General features: G+C 40.1%; 1 long non-coding RNA gene across 1 annotated transcript in view; it reads right to left on the bottom strand.

Moving 5' to 3' along the window:
• Positions 1-233: 233 nt before the first annotated feature.
• Positions 234-16,596, bottom strand: part of LOC138215632 (uncharacterized) — a 17,719-nt gene continuing 1,356 nt past the window's right edge. Inside the window, exons 2-9 of the long non-coding RNA XR_011179747.1 lie at positions 16,070-16,199; positions 13,673-13,802; positions 11,212-11,341; positions 9,440-9,569; positions 6,979-7,108; positions 5,207-5,336; positions 2,786-2,915; positions 234-416 (exon numbers count right to left, since the gene is read on the bottom strand). This is a non-coding gene — a long non-coding RNA (uncharacterized lncRNA). The remainder of the gene's footprint in view (positions 417-2,785; positions 2,916-5,206; positions 5,337-6,978; positions 7,109-9,439; positions 9,570-11,211; positions 11,342-13,672; positions 13,803-16,069; positions 16,200-16,596) is intronic.

Here is a 16,596-nt window from a genome sequence, read left to right as displayed (position 1 = left end):
GAGTTAGGCAGCATTGTGACACATCTTTGGCTCACTGCAACCTATAACTTCACCGTCCACAAATATTCATTTAAATGCGACCAAAATTGCCAGACATTCTTTGGATAGTAGATATACGTGTTTTCAAAGAGGTCTGCAGTGATATTAAATATCTTCCTGTAATGGGTAGTGGATGCAAAACTTTTTCAATTTTTCCAAACGTTTCAACTTCACTAAAAGTTGAATCACCATCAACAGGTGGAATCTGAACCATTAATATCAACCTTAGTGAAGTAGAATCTTTTACCTGTTGAGTGAACTCCGTGGTACACTTTCTCCTGCCACGACTCATTCTCCGCCACCGAAGATGGTCCCACGGTCTACGACGCCGACTCCCATCTGGAAACGACCTCATGAAGATACGGGTTCGAGCCCCGCTGAGGTAATACAACACACATGGTTCACGGTTTACCCGCCGAGGTAACACACATGGTTCACGTTTACCCGCCGAGGTAACACACGAGGTTCACGTTTACCCGCCGAGGTAACACACGAGGTTCACGGTTTACCCGCCGAGGTAACACAACACACGAGGTTCACGGTTTACCCGCCGAGGTAACACAACACACGAGGTTCACGGATTACCCGCCGAGGTAACACAACACACGAGGTTCACGGATTACCCGCCGAGGTAACACACGAGGTTCACGGAGGGCGAGACCTCCTAAGGCGAGTCCCTGTAAGGGTAAGCCACAAACCAAAGGTAAAAAAAAAAGTCCAAAAGAGACTTTTTTTTTTTTTCATTGTGTACTGGTTGAGTTGCCTCACAGTGAGAAGTAACTTGGTGCATGTCAGTTCAGAAAAAGGTCATACTCCAAAAAGTCATAAAAAAGTCATACTATAGTAGGTTGGCTAAAATATGGAAAAAAAAAGTCATATTTTGCTCGACATGCTATAAGTATGACTTCCATTCAACTTATGGAAGCCAGCATAGTGGTGCACCTGTCAGTGTTGTCGTCTCTCAGTCTGAAGGTACTGGGTTCGATTCCTGTCTGGAATCTTATATGTGGAATATGCATGGTCCTGCAAAACTAATAACCTAAAAGTAAAGTTTGTCATCCATATTATAGATGACTAACTTATGCATGTAGTACATAATGTAAAACATTACATTCCAGCAAGAACATGCAATAAGCTGTTTCATTCTTGTGCTTTCATTTTGCGTTTCATTTTCTTCAATTTAGAATACATGTATAAAGTACTATTTAAACTCTTTTTGTCTTAACTTGAAGAAAAACATTATAATTAAGAATTAAAACTGCAACCTATTACTCCACGGTCCACAAATATTCATTCAAATGTGACCAAAATTGCCAGACATTCTTTGGATAGTAGATATACGTGTTTTCAAAGAGGTCTACAGTGATATTAAATGTCTTCCTGTAATGCGTAGGGGATGCAAAACTTTTTCAATTTCTCCAAACGTTTCAACTTCACTAAAAGTTGAATCACCATCAACAGGTGGAATCTGAAACTTTAATAACAACCTTGGTGAATTTAGTCACCATTTTTGGCGATTCACACATGTTGTACTTTAACAAACTTCTCCCACAGATTTTGTCGGACCGACTTGAAATTGAGTGTGTGCACTCTGAACATGTTTGGAATTAAAAGTTATCAAAATAATTTGTTTTCGTTGATCGGTGTGCCCGTGGCGTCGTGGCCAAAAAGTGACCGAAAAGTCATGCAATGGCATGTTGTTCAAAAAATAACCGGCATTTTCAAAGTCAGAAATTACTAATGACTTTTTTTTTGTAAAACATGACAAAGGTGGGGATTGAACTTCAAACCTTCTGGCTGAGAAGCAGCAGTGCTAACCACCACACCACCAATCTTCCCAGGAGTTAGGCAGCATTGTGACAAATCTTTGGCTCACTGCAACCTATAACTTCACCGTCCACAAATATTCATTCAAATGCGACCAAAATTGCCAAAGACATTCTTTGGATAGTAGATATACGTGTTTTCAAGGGGGTCTGCAGTGATATTAAATATCTTCCTGTAATGCGTAGGGGATGCAAAACTTTTTCAATTTCTCCAAACGTTTCAACTTCACTAAAAGTTGAATCACCATCAACAGGTGGAATCTGAAACTTTAATAACAACCTTGGTGAATTTAGTCACCATTTTTGGCGATTCACACATGTTGTACTTTAACAAACTTCTCCCACAGATTTTGTCGGACCGACTTGAAATTGAGTGTGTGCACTCTGAACATGTTTGGAATTAAAAGTTATCAAAATAATTTGTTTTTGTCGATCGGTGTGCCCGTGGCGTCGTGGCCAAAAAGTGACCCAAAAGTCATGCTACGGCATGTTGTTCAAAAAATAACCGGCATTTTCAAAGTCAGAAATTACTAATGACTTTTTTTTTGTAAAACATGACAAAGGTGGGGATTGAACCCCAAACCTTCTGGCTGAGAAGCAGCAGTGCTAACCACCACACCACCAATCTTCCCAGGAGTTAGGCAGCATTGTGACAAATCTTTGGCTCACTGCAACCTATAACTTCACCGTCCACAAATATTCATTTAAATGCGACCAAAATTGCCAGACATTCTTTGGATAGTAGATATACGTGTTTTCAAAGAGGTCTGCAGTGATATTAAATATCTTCCTGTAATGGGTAGTGGATGCAAAACTTTTTCAATTTTTCCAAACGTTTCAACTTCACTAAAAGTTGAATCACCATCAACAGGTGGAATCTGAACCATTAATATCAACCTTAGTGAAGTAGAATCTTTTACCTGTTGAGTGAACTCCGTGGTACACTTTCTCCTGCCACGACTCATTCTCCGCCACCGAAGATGGTCCCACGGTCTACGACGCCGACTCCCATCTGGAAACGACCTCATGAAGATACGGGTTCGAGCCCCGCTGAGGTAATACAACACACATGGTTCACGGTTTACCCGCCGAGGTAACACACATGGTTCACGTTTACCCGCCGAGGTAACACACGAGGTTCACGGTTTACCCGCCGAGGTAACACAACACACGAGGTTCACGGATTACCCGCCGAGGTAACACAACACACGAGGTTCACGGATTACCCGCCGAGGTAACTCACGGAGGGCGAGACCTCCTAAGGCGAGTCCCTGTAAGGGTAAGCCACAAACCAAAGGTAAAAAAAAAAGTCCAAAAGAGACTTTTTTTTTTTTTTCATTGTGTACTGGTTGAGTTGCCTCACAGTGAGAAGTAACTTGGTGCATGTCAGTTCAGAAAAAGGTCATACTCCAAAAAGTCATAAAAAAGTCATACTATAATAGGTTGGCTAAAATATGGAAAAAAAAAGTCATATTTTGCTCGACATGCTATAAGTATGACTTCCATTCAGCTTATGGAAGCCAGCATAGTGGTGCACCTGTCAGTGTTGTCGTCTCTCAGTCTGAAGGTACTGGGTTCGATTCCTGTCTGGAATCTTATATGTGGAATATGCATGGTCCTGCAAAACTAATAACCCAAAAGTAAAGTTTGTCATCCATATTATAGATGACTAACTTATGCATGTAGTCCATAATGTAAAACATTACATTCCAGCAAGAACATGCAATAAGCTGTTTCATTCTTGTGCTTTCATTTTGCGTTTCATTTTCTTCAATTTAGAATACATGTATAAAGTACTATTTAAACTCTTTTTGTCTTAACTTGAAGAAAAACATTATAATTAAGAATTAAAACTGCAACCTATTACTCCACGGTCCACAAATATTCATTCAAATGTGACCAAAATTGCCAGACATTCTTTGGATAGTAGATATACGTGTTTTCAAAGAGGTCTACAGTGATATTAAATGTCTTCCTGTAATGCGTAGGGGATGCAAAACTTTTTCAATTTCTCCAAACGTTTCAACTTCACTAAAAGTTGAATCACCATCAACAGGTGGAATCTGAAACTTTAATAACAACCTTGGTGAATTTAGTCACCATTTTTGGCGATTCACACATGTTGTACTTTAACAAACTTCTCCCACAGATTTTGTCGGACCGACTTGAAATTGAGTGTGTGCACTCTGAACATGTTTGGAATTAAAAGTTATCAAAATAATTTGTTTTCGTTGATCGGTGTGCCCGTGGCGTCGTGGCCAAAAAGTGACCGAAAAGTCATGCAATGGCATGTTGTTCAAAAAATAACCGGCATTTTCAAAGTCAGAAATTACTAATGACTTTTTTTTTGTAAAACATGACAAAGGTGGGGATTGAACTTCAAACCTTCTGGCTGAGAAGCAGCAGTGCTAACCACCACACCACCAATCTTCCCAGGAGTTAGGCAGCATTGTGACAAATCTTTGGCTCACTGCAACCTATAACTTCACCGTCCACAAATATTCATTCAAATGCGACCAAAATTGCCAAAGACATTCTTTGGATAGTAGATATACGTGTTTTCAAGGGGGTCTGCAGTGATATTAAATATCTTCCTGTAATGCGTAGGGGATGCAAAACTTTTTCAATTTCTCCAAACGTTTCAACTTCACTAAAAGTTGAATCACCATCAACAGGTGGAATCTGAAACTTTAATAACAACCTTGGTGAATTTAGTCACCATTTTTGGCGATTCACACATGTTGTACTTTAACAAACTTCTCCCACAGATTTTGTCGGACCGACTTGAAATTGAGTGTGTGCACTCTGAACATGTTTGGAATTAAAAGTTATCAAAATAATTTGTTTTTGTCGATCGGTGTGCCCGTGGCGTCGTGGCCAAAAAGTGACCCAAAAGTCATGCTACGGCATGTTGTTCAAAAAATAACCGGCATTTTCAAAGTCAGAAATTACTAATGACTTTTTTTTTGTAAAACATGACAAAGGTGGGGATTGAACCCCAAACCTTCTGGCTGAGAAGCAGCAGTGCTAACCACCACACCACCAATCTTCCCAGGAGTTAGGCAGCATTGTGACAAATCTTTGGCTCACTGCAACCTATAACTTCACCGTCCACAAATATTCATTTAAATGCGACCAAAATTGCCAGACATTCTTTGGATAGTAGATATACGTGTTTTCAAAGAGGTCTGCAGTGATATTAAATATCTTCCTGTAATGGGTAGTGGATGCAAAACTTTTTCAATTTTTCCAAACGTTTCAACTTCACTAAAAGTTGAATCACCATCAACAGGTGGAATCTGAACCATTAATATCAACCTTAGTGAAGTAGAATCTTTTACCTGTTGAGTGAACTCCGTGGTACACTTTCTCCTGCCACGACTCATTCTCCGCCACCGAAGATGGTCCCACGGTCTACGACGCCGACTCCCATCTGGAAACGACCTCATGAAGATACGGGTTCGAGCCCCGCTGAGGTAATACAACACACATGGTTCACGGTTTACCCGCCGAGGTAACACACATGGTTCACGTTTACCCGCCGAGGTAACACACGAGGTTCACGGTTTACCCGCCGAGGTAACACAACACACGAGGTTCACGGATTACCCGCCGAGGTAACACACGAGGTTCACGGAGGGCGAGACCTCCTAAGGCGAGTCCCTGTAAGGGTAAGCCACAAACCAAAGGTAAAAACAAAAGTCCAAAAGAGACTTTTTTTTTTTTTCATTGTGTACTGGTTGAGTTGCCTCACAGTGAGAAGTAACTTGGTGCATGTCAGTTCAGAAAAAGGTCATACTCCAAAAAGTCATAAAAAAGTCATACTATAATAGGTTGGCTAACATATGGAAAAAAAAAGTCATATTTTGCTCGACATGCTATAAGTATGACTTCCATTCAGCTTATGGAAGCCAGCATAGTGGTGCACCTGTCAGTGTTGTCGTCTCTCAGTCTGAAGGTACTGGGTTCGATTCCTGTCTGGAATCTTATATGTGGAATATGCATGGTCCTGCAAAACTAATAACCTAAAAGTAAAGTTTGTCATCCATATTATAGATGACTAACTTATGCATGTAGTCCATAATGTAAAACATTACATTCCAGCAAGAACATGCAATAAGCTGTTTCATTCTTGTGCTTTCATTTTGCGTTTCATTTTCTTCAATTTAGAATACATGTATAAAGTACTATTTAAACTCTTTTTGTCTTAACTTGAAGAAAAACATTATAATTAAGAATTAAAACTGCAACCTATTACTCCACGGTCCACAAATATTCATTCAAATGTGACCAAAATTGCCAGACATTCTTTGGATAGTAGATATACGTGTTTTCAAAGAGGTCTACAGTGATATTAAATGTCTTCCTGTAATGCGTAGGGGATGCAAAACTTTTTCAATTTCTCCAAACGTTTCAACTTCACTAAAAGTTGAATCACCATCAACAGGTGGAATCTGAAACTTTAATAACAACCTTGGTGAATTTAGTCACCATTTTTGGCGATTCACACATGTTGTACTTTAACAAACTTCTCCCACAGATTTTGTCGGACCGACTTGAAATTGAGTGTGTGCACTCTGAACATGTTTGGAATTAAAAGTTATCAAAATAATTTGTTTTCGTTGATCGGTGTGCCCGTGGCGTCGTGGCCAAAAAGTGACCGAAAAGTCATGCAATGGCATGTTGTTCAAAAAATAACCGGCATTTTCAAAGTCAGAAATTACTAATGACTTTTTTTTTGTAAAACATGACAAAGGTGGGGATTGAACTTCAAACCTTCTGGCTGAGAAGCAGCAGTGCTAACCACCACACCACCAATCTTCCCAGGAGTTAGGCAGCATTGTGACAAATCTTTGGCTCACTGCAACCTATAACTTCACCGTCCACAAATATTCATTTAAATGCGACCAAAATTGCCAGACATTCTTTGGATAGTAGATATACGTGTTTTCAAAGAGGTCTGCAGTGATATTAAATATCTTCCTGTAATGGGTAGTGGATGCAAAACTTTTTCAATTTTTCCAAACGTTTCAACTTCACTAAAAGTTGAATCACCATCAACAGGTGGAATCTGAACCATTAATATCAACCTTAGTGAAGTAGAATCTTTTACCTGTTGAGTGAACTCCGTGGTACACTTTCTCCTGCCACGACTCATTCTCCGCCACCGAAGATGGTCCCACGGTCTACGACGCCGACTCCCATCTGGAAACGACCTCATGAAGATACGGGTTCGAGCCCCGCTGAGGTAATACAACACACATGGTTCACGGTTTACCCGCCGAGGTAACACACATGGTTCACGTTTACCCGCCGAGGTAACACACGAGGTTCACGTTTACCCGCCGAGGTAACACACGAGGTTCACGGTTTACCCGCCGAGGTAACACAACACACGAGGTTCACGGATTACCCGCCGAGGTAACACAACACACGAGGTTCACGGATTACCCGCCGAGGTAACACACGAGGTTCACGGAGGGCGAGACCTCCTAAGGCGAGTCCCTGTAAGGGTAAGCCACAAACCAAAGGTAAAAAAAAAAGTCCAAAAGAGACTTTTTTTTTTTTTCATTGTGTACTGGTTGAGTTGCCTCACAGTGAGAAGTAACTTGGTGCATGTCAGTTCAGAAAAAGGTCATACTCCAAAAAGTCATAAAAAAGTCATACTATAGTAGGTTGGCTAAAATATGGAAAAAAAAAGTCATATTTTGCTCGACATGCTATAAGTATGACTTCCATTCAACTTATGGAAGCCAGCATAGTGGTGCACCTGTCAGTGTTGTCGTCTCTCAGTCTGAAGGTACTGGGTTCGATTCCTGTCTGGAATCTTATATGTGGAATATGCATGGTCCTGCAAAACTAATAACCTAAAAGTAAAGTTTGTCATCCATATTATAGATGACTAACTTATGCATGTAGTACATAATGTAAAACATTACATTCCAGCAAGAACATGCAATAAGCTGTTTCATTCTTGTGCTTTCATTTTGCGTTTCATTTTCTTCAATTTAGAATACATGTATAAAGTACTATTTAAACTCTTTTTGTCTTAACTTGAAGAAAAACATTATAATTAAGAATTAAAACTGCAACCTATTACTCCACGGTCCACAAATATTCATTCAAATGTGACCAAAATTGCCAGACATTCTTTGGATAGTAGATATACGTGTTTTCAAAGAGGTCTACAGTGATATTAAATGTCTTCCTGTAATGCGTAGGGGATGCAAAACTTTTTCAATTTCTCCAAACGTTTCAACTTCACTAAAAGTTGAATCACCATCAACAGGTGGAATCTGAAACTTTAATAACAACCTTGGTGAATTTAGTCACCATTTTTGGCGATTCACACATGTTGTACTTTAACAAACTTCTCCCACAGATTTTGTCGGACCGACTTGAAATTGAGTGTGTGCACTCTGAACATGTTTGGAATTAAAAGTTATCAAAATAATTTGTTTTCGTTGATCGGTGTGCCCGTGGCGTCGTGGCCAAAAAGTGACCGAAAAGTCATGCAATGGCATGTTGTTCAAAAAATAACCGGCATTTTCAAAGTCAGAAATTACTAATGACTTTTTTTTTGTAAAACATGACAAAGGTGGGGATTGAACTTCAAACCTTCTGGCTGAGAAGCAGCAGTGCTAACCACCACACCACCAATCTTCCCAGGAGTTAGGCAGCATTGTGACAAATCTTTGGCTCACTGCAACCTATAACTTCACCGTCCACAAATATTCATTCAAATGCGACCAAAATTGCCAAAGACATTCTTTGGATAGTAGATATACGTGTTTTCAAGGGGGTCTGCAGTGATATTAAATATCTTCCTGTAATGCGTAGGGGATGCAAAACTTTTTCAATTTCTCCAAACGTTTCAACTTCACTAAAAGTTGAATAACCATCAACAGGTGGAATCTGAAACTTTAATAACAACCTTGGTGAATTTAGTCACCATTTTTGGCGATTCACACATGTTGTACTTTAACAAACTTCTCCCACAGATTTTGTCGGACCGACTTGAAATTGAGTGTGTGCACTCTGAACATGTTTGGAATTAAAAGTTATCAAAATAATTTGTTTTTGTCGATCGGTGTGCCCGTGGCGTCGTGGCCAAAAAGTGACCCAAAAGTCATGCTACGGCATGTTGTTCAAAAAATAACCGGCATTTTCAAAGTCAGAAATTACTAATGACTTTTTTTTTGTAAAACATGACAAAGGTGGGGATTGAACCCCAAACCTTCTGGCTGAGAAGCAGCAGTGCTAACCACCACACCACCAATCTTCCCAGGAGTTAGGCAGCATTGTGACAAATCTTTGGCTCACTGCAACCTATAACTTCACCGTCCACAAATATTCATTTAAATGCGACCAAAATTGCCAGACATTCTTTGGATAGTAGATATACGTGTTTTCAAAGAGGTCTGCAGTGATATTAAATATCTTCCTGTAATGGGTAGTGGATGCAAAACTTTTTCAATTTTTCCAAACGTTTCAACTTCACTAAAAGTTGAATCACCATCAACAGGTGGAATCTGAACCATTAATATCAACCTTAGTGAAGTAGAATCTTTTACCTGTTGAGTGAACTCCGTGGTACACTTTCTCCTGCCACGACTCATTCTCCGCCACCGAAGATGGTCCCACGGTCTACGACGCCGACTCCCATCTGGAAACGACCTCATGAAGATACGGGTTCGAGCCCCGCTGAGGTAATACAACACACATGGTTCACGGTTTACCCGCCGAGGTAACACACATGGTTCACGTTTACCCGCCGAGGTAACACACGAGGTTCACGGTTTACCCGCCGAGGTAACACAACACACGAGGTTCACGGATTACCCGCCGAGGTAACACACGAGGTTCACGGAGGGCGAGACCTCCTAAGGCGAGTCCCTGTAAGGGTAAGCCACAAACCAAAGGTAAAAACAAAAGTCCAAAAGAGACTTTTTTTTTTTTTCATTGTGTACTGGTTGAGTTGCCTCACAGTGAGAAGTAACTTGGTGCATGTCAGTTCAGAAAAAGGTCATACTCCAAAAAGTCATAAAAAAGTCATACTATAATAGGTTGGCTAACATATGGAAAAAAAAAGTCATATTTTGCTCGACATGCTATAAGTATGACTTCCATTCAGCTTATGGAAGCCAGCATAGTGGTGCACCTGTCAGTGTTGTCGTCTCTCAGTCTGAAGGTACTGGGTTCGATTCCTGTCTGGAATCTTATATGTGGAATATGCATGGTCCTGCAAAACTAATAACCTAAAAGTAAAGTTTGTCATCCATATTATAGATGACTAACTTATGCATGTAGTCCATAATGTAAAACATTACATTCCAGCAAGAGCATGCAATAAGCTGTTTCATTCTTGTGCTTTCATTTTGCGTTTCATTTTCTTCAATTTAGAATACATGTATAAAGTACTATTTAAACTCTTTTTGTCTTAACTTGAAGAAAAACATTATAATTAAGAATTAAAACTGCAACCTATTACTCCACAGTCCACAAATATTCATTCAAATGCGACCAAAATTGCCAGACATTCTTTGGATAGTAGATATACGTGTTTTCAAAGCGGTCTACAGTGATATTAAATGTCTTCCTGTAATGCGTAGGGGATGTAAAACTTTTTCAATTTCTCCAAACGTTTCAACTTCACTAAAAGTTGAATCACCATCAACAGGTGGAATCTGAAACTTTAATAACAACCTTGGTGAATTTAGTCACCATTTTTGGCGATTCACACATGTTGTACTTTAACAAACTTCTCCCACAGATTTTGTCGGACCGACTTGAAATTGAGTGTGTGCACTCTGAACATGTTTGGAATTAAAAGTTATCAAAATAATTTGTTTTTGTCGATCGGTGTGCCCGTGGCGTCGTGGCCAAAAAGTGACCCAAAAGTCATGCTACGGCATGTTGTTCAAAAAATAACCGGCATTTTCAAAGTCAGAAATTACTAATGACTTTTTTTTTGTAAAACATGACAAAGGTGGGGATTGAACCCCAAACCTTCTGGCTGAGAAGCAGCAGTGCTAACCACCACACCACCAATCTTCCCAGGAGTTAGGCAGCATTGTGACAAATCTTTGGCTCACTGCAACCTATAACTTCACCGTCCACAAATATTCATTTAAATGCGACCAAAATTGCCAGACATTCTTTGGATAGTAGATATACGTGTTTTCAAAGAGGTCTGCAGTGATATTAAATATCTTCCTGTAATGGGTAGTGGATGCAAAACTTTTTCAATTTTTCCAAACGTTTCAACTTCACTAAAAGTTGAATCACCATCAACAGGTGGAATCTGAACCATTAATATCAACCTTAGTGAAGTAGAATCTTTTACCTGTTGAGTGAACTCCGTGGTACACTTTCTCCTGCCACGACTCATTCTCCGCCACCGAAGATGGTCCCACGGTCTACGACGCCGACTCCCATCTGGAAACGACCTCATGAAGATACGGGTTCGAGCCCCGCTGAGGTAATACAACACACATGGTTCACGGTTTACCCGCCGAGGTAACACACATGGTTCACGTTTACCCGCCGAGGTAACACACGAGGTTCACGTTTACCCGCCGAGGTAACACACGAGGTTCACGGTTTACCCGCCGAGGTAACACAACACACGAGGTTCACGGATTACCCGCCGAGGTAACACAACACACGAGGTTCACGGATTACCCGCCGAGGTAACACACGAGGTTCACGGAGGGCGAGACCTCCTAAGGCGAGTCCCTGTAAGGGTAAGCCACAAACCAAAGGTAAAAAAAAAAGTCCAAAAGAGACTTTTTTTTTTTTTCATTGTGTACTGGTTGAGTTGCCTCACAGTGAGAAGTAACTTGGTGCATGTCAGTTCAGAAAAAGGTCATACTCCAAAAAGTCATAAAAAAGTCATACTATAGTAGGTTGGCTAAAATATGGAAAAAAAAAGTCATATTTTGCTCGACATGCTATAAGTATGACTTCCATTCAACTTATGGAAGCCAGCATAGTGGTGCACCTGTCAGTGTTGTCGTCTCTCAGTCTGAAGGTACTGGGTTCGATTCCTGTCTGGAATCTTATATGTGGAATATGCATGGTCCTGCAAAACTAATAACCTAAAAGTAAAGTTTGTCATCCATATTATAGATGACTAACTTATGCATGTAGTACATAATGTAAAACATTACATTCCAGCAAGAACATGCAATAAGCTGTTTCATTCTTGTGCTTTCATTTTGCGTTTCATTTTCTTCAATTTAGAATACATGTATAAAGTACTATTTAAACTCTTTTTGTCTTAACTTGAAGAAAAACATTATAATTAAGAATTAAAACTGCAACCTATTACTCCACGGTCCACAAATATTCATTCAAATGTGACCAAAATTGCCAGACATTCTTTGGATAGTAGATATACGTGTTTTCAAAGAGGTCTACAGTGATATTAAATGTCTTCCTGTAATGCGTAGGGGATGCAAAACTTTTTCAATTTCTCCAAACGTTTCAACTTCACTAAAAGTTGAATCACCATCAACAGGTGGAATCTGAAACTTTAATAACAAACTTGGTGAATTTAGTCACCATTTTTGGCGATTCACACATGTTGTACTTTAACAAACTTCTCCCACAGATTTTGTCGGACCGACTTGAAATTGAGTGTGTGCACTCTGAACATGTTTGGAATTAAAAGTTATCAAAATAATTTGTTTTCGTTGATCGGTGTGCCCGTGGCGTCGTGGCCAAAAAGTGACCGAAAAGTCATGCAATGGCATGTTGTTCAAAAAATAACCGGCATTTTCAAAGTCAGAAATTACTAATGACTTTTTTTTTGTAAAACATGACAAAGGTGGGGATTGAACTTCAAACCTTCTGGCTGAGAAGCAGCAGTGCTAACCACCACACCACCAATCTTCCCAGGAGTTAGGCAGCATTGTGACAAATCTTTGGCTCACTGCAACCTATAACTTCACCGTCCACAAATATTCATTCAAATGCGACCAAAATTGCCAAAGACATTCTTTGGATAGTAGATATACGTGTTTTCAAGGGGGTCTGCAGTGATATTAAATATCTTCCTGTAATGCGTAGGGGATGCAAAACTTTTTCAATTTCTCCAAACGTTTCAACTTCACTAAAAGTTGAATCACCATCAACAGGTGGAATCTGAAACTTTAATAACAACCTTGGTGAATTTAGTCACCATTTTTGGCGATTCACACATGTTGTACTTTAACAAACTTCTCCCACAGATTTTGTCGGACCGACTTGAAATTGAGTGTGTGCACTCTGAACATGTTTGGAATTAAAAGTTATCAAAATAATTTGTTTTTGTCGATCGGTGTGCCCGTGGCGTCGTGGCCAAAAAGTGACCCAAAAGTCATGCTACGGCATGTTGTTCAAAAAATAACCGGCATTTTCAAAGTCAGAAATTACTAATGACTTTTTTTTTGTAAAACATGACAAAGGTGGGGATTGAACCCCAAACCTTCTGGCTGAGAAGCAGCAGTGCTAACCACCACACCACCAATCTTCCCAGGAGTTAGGCAGCATTGTGACAAATCTTTGGCTCACTGCAACCTATAACTTCACCGTCCACAAATATTCATTTAAATGCGACCAAAATTGCCAGACATTCTTTGGATAGTAGATATACGTGTTTTCAAAGAGGTCTGCAGTGATATTAAATATCTTCCTGTAATGGGTAGTGGATGCAAAACTTTTTCAATTTTTCCAAACGTTTCAACTTCACTAAAAGTTGAATCACCATCAACAGGTGGAATCTGAACCATTAATATCAACCTTAGTGAAGTAGAATCTTTTACCTGTTGAGTGAACTCCGTGGTACACTTTCTCCTGCCACGACTCATTCTCCGCCACCGAAGATGGTCCCACGGTCTACGACGCCGACTCCCATCTGGAAACGACCTCATGAAGATACGGGTTCGAGCCCCGCTGAGGTAATACAACACACATGGTTCACGGTTTACCCGCCGAGGTAACACACGAGGTTCACGGTTTACCCGCCGAGGTAACACAACACACGAGGTTCACGGATTACCCGCCGAGGTAACACAACACACGAGGTTCACGGATTACCCGCCGAGGTAACACACGAGGTTCACGGAGGGCGAGACCTCCTAAGGCGAGTCCCTGTAAGGGTAAGCCACAAACCAAAGGTAAAAACAAAAGTCCAAAAGAGACTTTTTTTTTTTTTCATTGTGTACTGGTTGAGTTGCCTCACAGTGAGAAGTAACTTGGTGCATGTCAGTTCAGAAAAAGGTCATACTCCAAAAAGTCATAAAAAAGTCATACTATAATAGGTTGGCTAACATATGGAAAAAAAAAGTCATATTTTGCTCGACATGCTATAAGTATGACTTCCATTCAACTTATGGAAGCCAGCATAGTGGTGCACCTGTCAGTGTTGTCGTCTCTCAGTCTGAAGGTACTGGGTTCGATTCCTGTCTGGAATCTTATATGTGGAATATGCATGGTCCTGCAAAACTAATAACCTAAAAGTAAAGTTTGTCATCCATATTATAGATGACTAACTTATGCATGTAGTCCATAATGTAAAACATTACATTCCAGCAAGAACATGCAATAAGCTGTTTCATTCTTGTGCTTTCATTTTGCGTTTAATTTTCTTCAATTTAGAATACATGTATAAAGTACTATTTAAACTCTTTTTGTCTTAACTTGAAGAAAAACATTATAATTAAGAATTAAAACTGCAACCTATTACTCCACAGTCCACAAATATTCATTCAAATGCGACCAAAATTGCCAGACATTCTTTGGATAGTAGATATACGTGTTTTCAAAGCGGTCTACAGTGATATTAAATGTCTTCCTGTAATGCGTAGGGGATGTAAAACTTTTTCAATTTCTCCAAACGTTTCAACTTCACTAAAAGTTGAATCACCATCAACAGGTGGAATCTGAAACTTTAATAACAACCTTGGTGAATTTAGTCACCATTTTTGGCGATTCACACATGTTGTACTTTAACAAACTTCTCCCACAGATTTTGTCGGACCGACTTGAAATTGAGTGTGTGCACTCTGAACATGTTTGGAATTAAAAGTTATCAAAATAATTTGTTTTTGTCGATCGGTGTGCCCGTGGCGTCGTGGCCAAAAAGTGACCCAAAAGTCATGCTACGGCATGTTGTTCAAAAAATAACCGGCATTTTCAAAGTCAGAAATTACTAATGACTTTTTTTTTGTAAAACATGACAAAGGTGGGGATTGAACCCCAAACCTTCTGGCTGAGAAGCAGCAGTGCTAACCACCACACCACCAATCTTCCCAGGAGTTAGGCAGCATTGTGACAAATCTTTGGCTCACTGCAACCTATAACTTCACCGTCCACAAATATTCATTCAAATGCGACCAAAATTGCCAAAGACATTCTTTGGATAGTAGATATACGTGTTTTCAAGGGGGTCTGCAGTGATATTAAATATCTTCCTGTAATGCGTAGGGGATGCAAAACTTTTTCAATTTCTCCAAACGTTTCAACTTCACTAAAAGTTGAATCACCATCAACAGGTGGAATCTGAAACTTTAATAACAACCTTGGTGAATTTAGTCACCATTTTTGGCGATTCACACATGTTGTACTTTAACAAACTTCTCCCACAGATTTTGTCGGACCGACTTGAAATTGAGTGTGTGCACTCTGAACATGTTTGGAATTAAAAGTTATCAAAATAATTTGTTTTTGTCGATCGGTGTGCCCGTGGCGTCGTGGCCAAAAAGTGACCCAAAAGTCATGCTACGGCATGTTGTTCAAAAAATAACCGGCATTTTCAAAGTCAGAAATTACTAATGACTTTTTTTTTGTAAAACATGACAAAGGTGGGGATTGAACCCCAAACCTTCTGGCTGAGAAGCAGCAGTGCTAACCACCACACCACCAATCTTCCCAGGAGTTAGGCAGCATTGTGACAAATCTTTGGCTCACTGCAACCTATAACTTCACCGTCCACAAATATTCATTTAAATGCGACCAAAATTGCCAGACATTCTTTGGATAGTAGATATACGTGTTTTCAAAGAGGTCTGCAGTGATATTAAATATCTTCCTGTAATGGGTAGTGGATGCAAAACTTTTTCAATTTTTCCAAACGTTTCAACTTCACTAAAAGTTGAATCACCATCAACAGGTGGAATCTGAACCATTAATATCAACCTTAGTGAAGTAGAATCTTTTACCTGTTGAGTGAACTCCGTGGTACACTTTCTCCTGCCACGACTCATTCTCCGCCACCGAAGATGGTCCCACGGTCTACGACGCCGACTCCCATCTGGAAACGACCTCATGAAGATACGGGTTCGAGCCCCGCTGAGGTAATACAACACACATGGTTCACGGTTTACCCGCCGAGGTAACACACATGGTTCACGTTTACCCGCCGAGGTAACACACGAGGTTCACGGTTTACCCGCCGAGGTAACACAACACACGAGGTTCACGGATTACCCGCCGAGGTAACACAACACACAAGGTTCACGGTTTACCCGCCGAGGTAACACACGACGTTCACGGAGGGCGAGACCTCCTAAGGCGAGTCCCTGTAAGGGTAAGCCACAAACCAAAGGTAAAAAAAAAAAAAGTCCAAAAGAGACTTTTTTTTTTTTTTTCATTGTGTACTGGTTGAGTTGCCTCACAGTGAGAAGTAACTTGGTGCATGTCAGTTCAGAAAAAGGTCATACTCCAAAAAGTCATAAAAAAGTAGGTT

Source organism: Embiotoca jacksoni, unplaced genomic scaffold (genome assembly GCF_022577435.1).
Source record: "Embiotoca jacksoni isolate LCO1_2020_lvr unplaced genomic scaffold, fEmbJac1.0.p SCAF_78, whole genome shotgun sequence".
In the NCBI taxonomy this organism is placed as follows: domain Eukaryota; kingdom Metazoa; phylum Chordata; class Actinopteri; family Embiotocidae; genus Embiotoca; species Embiotoca jacksoni.
Note: the sequence above shows the minus strand (reverse complement) of the source record. Positions and strands in the feature narration are given on the sequence as shown.